Source organism: Physeter macrocephalus, chromosome 7 (assembly GCF_002837175.3).
Source record: "Physeter macrocephalus isolate SW-GA chromosome 7, ASM283717v5, whole genome shotgun sequence".
NCBI classification, from domain to species: domain Eukaryota; kingdom Metazoa; phylum Chordata; class Mammalia; order Artiodactyla; family Physeteridae; genus Physeter; species Physeter macrocephalus.
Window position 1 is genome coordinate 59043717 of NC_041220.1, and position 7348 is coordinate 59051064.

Consider the following 7348-nt stretch of genomic DNA (forward strand, 5'->3'; position numbering starts at 1 on the left):
ATGTATAACTGATTCACTTTGTTGTAAAGGAGAAACTAACACACTATTGTAAAGCAGTTATACTCCAATAAAGATGTTAAAAAAAAGAAAAAAGAAATACTTTTTTTCCAAACAGTTATGCACAATTTCCACCCACAGCATCTTAACTGTTTAGCTCTTACTTGGCACACACGCATATATGGAAATATACGTCATCAGGATCTCACATGTATCAATATAATAGCACAGTAGCTATAATCTCATTAATCTCATAATCTCATTTGTTCTTCAACACTATTCTGATAAGTAACAGGAAAACTATTTAAAAATGCCCTCTAAGCTATAGTGAGAAGTTTAAAGACAGCTCATTTCAACTCTAAGAATTGGGCATTCTTAATGCAAAATTCTAAGAAATGAAAAAGAAACAGGTCTATTTAATAATAGAGAGTAGACAAAGATAGAAGTGGCACCACCATCTGCCTACCTGTCCTCTTCTCTCACATCTCTGCTTCCAGGACAGTATCCTCTCAGGGCTCTGTGCTAACAGCCCCTGGGCATAGCTGACACAGTGATGGAGATGGAGATGGAGAGAGAGATACTTCCTGTGTCAGCAGCACGGAGCTGGACCCAGAGCACTATCTCCCAGTTTGACACCAGCTGCAGCACGCAGTCTGTCACCTCCCCGCCTTGCCCTTTCCCTCATTACAGCACCAGTTTTTACCCATTCCTCTCCCCCTAAAGCTGCTACACCAGACTCTGGGCTTCTTTACATTCCTGAGATCCCCTCTGTGAGGGGTGTGTGGTGGAGGGAGTGTGTGTAAGGACTTGACTGCTTGTCTTGCTCAGGAAGTCAATGTTACCGGCACTTAGGAGCCATAACTTTTTTATGGCCAGATTTTATTGGCCCTTACAAAGCTATGTCTGAGCCGTGGTACATTTTAACCAAAACATAATACCACAACCTAAAGATTTTAGTGTGCCTTCCATTTTTACCTTCCCTTACATTCTATAGAGAATTTCCTATTTGTAGGTTTATGGGATTATAGGGAAAAGAACTTTAATAAATATCTTAATAACAACTATACTGTCTTCTAGTTAATATGAGGAGACTGAGCTTCCAGAAGTGCCAAGCCCACCCCACCTATCATTCAGTGAGGTCTCCTGAGCAGAGCCCAGGGCTCTCTCTCCCCACCATGATGCCGCATCTTTCGAGCTCATTTTTCCCAGTGTTAAGTTAGGTTGCAGTCTCTCATATTTGTCAATAGCGAAGGAAGCAACTTAATTCTCTACTAAATTCTGTTTCACTCAGGGATCTGATTGCAGATAAGCCAGGCACATTCCAGAATTAGGATCTGGGCTCCCAGGGTCAGGGCTGGGGTTGCTGGGGTTAGAGGTTGTGAGAAGATCCATGGGGTCCTCTAGAGGGCGAGCTGCCAGAAAAAGGCTGAGACAGAGGATGGCCCCTCCCAGAGGGAGGGCCTGTGGGAAGGAGGAGGAAGGAGACACCTAGGCTGCTTGATCTCAGCCCTTTCTTGGCTAAATGCAGTCGTGACCCAGAGAGGTCCAGAGGGGCAGAGGAGGAGAGTGCCGGGGGGTAAGGATAGAGGCGGCAGAAGAGACAGAAAGACACAGGCAAAGGGACGTTATGGAGACTCATGACAGATAAAATGTGCCTGAGACACATGTGATCAGGAAAACAGAAAAGAAGAAATGCGAAAGAAATGGGTGCATGTTTTATGTTGCAAAAACTCAAAAATAATGATACCAGGTTTGAAAGTGACTCCTAAGTGGGGAAAAAAATAACTTTCTGCTTTTCTATTTCTTTGTTTAGGTATAATCCCAAAGAATCTGTCCATGTAGGCCACATACAGTTTATGGAGGCTCACAGCTGCCGCAGATACGAAGCTAGAGTTTATGTTATCTCGTGCTCTGATTGCCAGTGGGGTGCATTGTCATTTCTGTGTGGGTGAATAAAAGGAAGAAGAGATACCATCACCAAGTTTGTGCCGGCAGGAGCCTGCAGGACCATTCACTTGGGGAAGGGCTCAACAAAAACTCCAGCACCTAATCCCTTTTCCACATCTGCCTGTTAGCCCTGCCTGTCTGTCGGTGCCTCCTGCAGACTGAAAGAGCACATGTGGCCGGACCTTGAGGTGGACACACACAGCTGGCGCTTTCTTCCTTTAATCACACACACACACGGCTTTGAAATACCTCTGTGTATTTAGTGCACAGGGAAATATATTGAGGTTTAAAGTGAAGAATGCTGCACCACCGCCGCTTTAATCTTCCCTGACCAGACTCCAAATCCCACAGCCATGTTTCACGTGACCAGATGAGCCAGGACTCCAACAACTGCACGGAGCCCTGGTCAGGCTCAATATGTTTTCCTCACCATCTTGCTCTTCAAATTTCAGGTTTAAAATAAACACAAAGGGAAATCTGCAGGGACGTTTCTGGAGGGTAGCTGTGGGCAAATGACTGTGGCCAGCTGCTTGTAGACTGTTTCATTGCAAGGGCAGGGATGGAAGTGGGCCTGGTGGTGTCAGGGCTGATTTTTCAGGAATTTCTAGAATAAATATTAGTGTAAAATGTGAGAAGAAACAGCAGTTTTAGCCAGAATGTTCATTGGAAAATCGTAAGTCATCTAATCAAGACAAGGAGAATGCATTATAATGATGTTCAAACTCATGAAATTTGACTAACTCATCCACTGATTAAGCTATTCAAAAAGTCATTGTATCATTGTTTACATACTTTGTACATGTGTTATGCTTTGTTTTATTGTAATCAATTAGTGATTTCTTAGAAATTCATTAAATATTCACTAGTCAGTTTTTTTTAAGTCCATGAATAGGTTTTCGGCCAGATCAATTTTAAGACACAGAGCCAGTTACAGTTTAATTCTGAAAAATCATATAGGAAAGAAATATGAGAAAAAGACTATTTCTTCCAGTTCTACAGCAATTGCAGTAGGTACATTTTAAGTGTTTATATAGTAAAAAGGGCAGGTTTATTTGTGTCTATTATTTCATCAGTGTTTTCTTCCCTGTAAGTTTTCTAAATGTGTCAGATGGATTGCTTGCTGTTGATCAGGCTCTGATTGTGTTTGTGGGTTGATGTTGGGACACCTTTGTTCAAGGGGAGGCTGCTCACCTGACACCATGCGCTTTCCTCTCTCACATCATCATCCTTCCAACAGATACCTGAGGATAGACACCCATGCCCAGTAACCCCGTGTCCCACCAACCTCCACCACTGTACTTGCCACATGGATGTTTAGCTGATGACATTTCAGAAACACCAAGTTTTCACAGTGGAGGTTGACACTAACCTCACAGATCTTGAAGTATAAATTCATTATGGTTTTATTGCTCTTTTTCATTGTATCATTCTGGCCTTAATATTAAATGGTTGCTGATTAAACACAGAAATGAGTAGAAAAAGTACGAATAATTATTTTAGATCATTTTAAGTTATTCAAATACTGCTATAGTTGACATTAAAAATATTACTAAAGAAGACCCTTTTGTTACCGGCTGCGGTGGGGCGGCGGGGCCGGGGCCGGCGGGAGGCCCGGCACCGGCGGTGTACGAGCCGCCGTGCCGAGGGGCGCCGCGCGGCCGGGGCCCGGGCCTGCTGCTGCTGCTGGCAGTTGTGCCTCATGAAAGATGAACCAGCAGAGGCAGAGCTAATTTTGCGTGATGCTCTTTGTCTTGCCTATAAGAGTGATTAACAAGAAGGCCATCACTTACACTTACGATTGGGTGGAAAAACTTTTTAAACCACCAATGAGTTACCTGCTTGGAAGGGCCATGGAACAGGAAGACAATGCAATAATAGAAATCTCTCTAAAGCTGGCCACTATTTATGCTGCTCAGAATAGACAGGAATTGACTCTTGCTGGTTATGAATTCTGCATTTCAACTCTAGAGGAAAAAAATTGAAAGAGAAAAGGAATTATCAGAAGACACTTTTTCAGTGGAAGAGAAAGCCAACACCCACCTCCTCTTGGGCATGTGCCTAGACACCTATGTCCGCTACCTTCTGTTCTCCAAGCAGCCATCACAGGCACAAAGGATAAATGAAAAAGCTTTGCAGATTTCTGAAGAAATACTAGGAGAAAGACACCCACAGACCATCATGCTGCTGAGTGACCTGGCCACCACCCTGGATGCACAGGGCCGCTCCGACGAGGCCTGTGCTCACGCGCAGAGGGCCTCAGACCTGGCGAGACAGGCGGAGCACCCTGAGCTCCACGCGCTGCTCAGTAATCTGGCTGCAGCCCTGACGCACAGAGCACGATATGCACAAGCAGAAGAGATCTACCAGGAAGCACTGAAGCGAGCAAAGCTGAAAAGAGATGAGGTTTCTCTGCAGCACATCAGGGAAGAACTGGCTGAGATGTCAAGAAAAAGGAGACCTTTGTCGTAACCTTATCAAGCTCTAGACCCCTTTTTGTTGTAGGGAATTTATAGTAACACCTCTTATTCTAGTCCCAGTGGCACCCTGATCAATGGCTTAAATTCTTTGTCCTTGATACTCAAGTCCCCTCAACTTAGCCTTGCTGGAGGATAAGCTGTATACACTGTATACACGGCCACATTTGTTTTGCAAAGAAAACTTTCACCCCCACCTGATTTTGCTTCTAAGGACGGGTGTCAGTTAATGCTTTCCATTGTAGCAGATGTTTGGTTAGGTGCTGTCCATGCTGGTCTGAGAATAACTCTAGATTAAGAGGGGCCAGTTTCCCTCTGGGGTGGGGTCTGGCATTTCAGCCAGGTGTCTCTCCCACAAGAGTTTTGTCTCACCGATTTGCTGCCTTCTCTTATCAATACCAGGCAGACCAGAGCTACCGGTCTCATGGCAAAGGGGGATAATGGTGAGTTATTTTCTCTTATAGTCTATCTCCTGAAGCCCAGTGTGGGATTTAATGCATAAAAAAGTAGTATCTTGGCTTGCCACCAGCATCCAGCATGAAGTTTTAAAGTGGGAATTAGGCACTTGAAAGCATAGCACCCATTTGATTATAAATAAAAGTGAACTGTATGTTTTTGTATGTATCTGGTTATATACAACTGTGAAAAAAGGAGGGCAAGGAATGACGACCCCCTGCGTCCCTGCTCTCTGAGCATTCACTCCTCTGCACCTGGTCACGGTGTCTCCAAACCCTCTTGACTCTGAGTGGGGCCCTGTAGGTGTAGTGTTGAAAGCTTCCCAGTCGTTCTGATGTGTCCCACTTGTGCTGTAGAAGAACCAGTGCCCTGGACCCTAGCTCTGGCTTTTGGAGTTTAGGTCTCGGTATCCTCGTGTGTAGTGAGAGTCTTAGCCCTGGAAGAATGTATCTGGTGGATGACCTTACCTGGATAGGCCACTGTGTTGAGAGCCTTATCACACTGCTGCAGAGTGTGGAAAGTACACAACACAGGGTACTTTAAAAACGCTTTAAACATTGCATCTGTTTCACAGGTACTTTAAAACATCAATGATGTTTTCACACCAGCAGTTCTGTGGTTCTTCTAGGTACCACGAAGGAACCCTGTTGTTGCTGGTATGCCAGTGGGGGTGGGGTGGGCAGGATAAACTGAGAGTTGGGTTCCTGTGTACACACTGGGAGAACCCTTTCATAATAAACTAGACACCCTACAATAAAATTTTTAAAATGGAAGATCCTTTTGCATGAGGCCCCCACCTTTTTCCCTTTGCTGCCCACTGGTACCACCGTCAGACTCAAGTCAACTTCAGCTGCCTGGACTGATCCTGATCTAACAGAGGGATATTTAAACAGCTCCAAGAGTCTTATCTCCATCTCAATATTATACCATTGCAGTTCTGATAACTAGGTTTTCACCTCATTTCCAAGCACTGGTCCCACCTGTGGGTCTTTTACCCGGGTTTCTTCCATGGTCCCAGTTTTTCAGTACCAAATCTCATAACCTACCTTGCAATAACAGCAGTAGTAATAAAACTAATAACACATCTTTGAGTAATAATACATTGTTGAATAGTAATAGCAATAATTACCTTCTTGAGCACTTGCTATATGCCAGGCAGTTTTCAAAATGCATTACACACATTAATTCATTTAATATGTGCATCGGAGGTACCCCCTTGCTAGCCTTCCTCCTAGGATTGTAAACCGACTGGGAACTTTGTCCACGAGCAGAAGCCTCTCTCTGCGTGGAGAGCAGCCTTAACACTAAGGGTCTTGATCCCTTCATCCCATTATTTTTTTTTGGCGGGGGGGTATGCGGGCCTCCCTCTGTTGTGGCCTCTCCCGTTGCGGAGCACAGGCTCCGGACGCGCAGGCTCAGCGGCCATGGCTCACGGGCCCAGCCGCTCCGCGGCATGTGGGATCCTCCCAGACCGGGGCGCGAACCCAGTTCCCCTGCATCGGCAGGCGGACGCGCAACCACTGCGCCACCAGGGAAGCCCTCTTCATCCCATTATTGAAGTGTTGTCTATATCAATTTCTACCGGATTTTAGGGCCCTTAGCATTTCATTTTATACCCTCCCATCCACTCCTGCTGTAGCTTGTCCTGACTACAACCTCAAGACAGACAACTTCTGCAACCAGAGCCTGCAGTTGGTCAGCTGCCCAGGAATCCCTGCCTCCTCGGAGAAAGGGGGCAATAGGGGGCAGTAGTGGTGCCAAGCTCTCCTTTCCTCAGCAGCCCTGCTTTGCTGTCAGTTACCGACATGTCCTGGTAAATCCTGAAACGCATCTCTCTACGGCATTTATGTCAGGGCCAAACATCACCATGTCCACAGGGAACTTGATGGAACGAACTGATTCACACTAATTCCATGTAGCAAGAAACTATAAAACAGGAGCTTATTGTATTTATTTGCAAAATGTTTTAAAATTATCTTTAAAGGGTTTCTTTCAGAGTAGGTAATAAATACTCCCCAGAAACCCTAAGCATGTGAAGTAATCAAAAGAATAAAACAATATGTTTAATCAAGAATACAGCTCTTTCTGGGTCATGCAAGAGAAATGAGGTAACAGGACAGGCTCAGGGTCAAGCAATTAGGAGTTTTAATGTTGGTCTGTCATTTACCAGCTGCACGAGGTGAGGAATTTAAGTTCTGCATCTGTTTCTTCATCTGTTAAATGGAAATGCTGCGACACTTCTATCTTACAGTGCTGCAGCGGGGTTTCAAAATATGGCATTTCAGGGCTTCCCCGGTGGCGCAGTGGTTGAGAGTCTGCCTGCCGTTGCAGGGGACACGGGTTCGTGCTCCAGTCCGGGAGGATCCCACATGCCGCGGAGCGGCTGGGCCCGAGCCATGGCCGCTGAGCCTGCGCGTCCGGAGCCTGTGCTCCGCAACGGGAGAGGCCACAACAGTGAGAGGCCCGCGTACCAC

The 7348-nt window shown here is 45.6% G+C and overlaps 1 pseudogene; it reads left to right on the forward strand.

Moving 5' to 3' along the window:
* The first annotated feature begins 3628 nt into the window (after positions 1-3628).
* LOC102974430 (tetratricopeptide repeat protein 19, mitochondrial-like) lies at positions 3629-4413 on the forward strand (annotated as a pseudogene).
* Positions 4414-7348: the final 2935 nt, after the last annotated feature.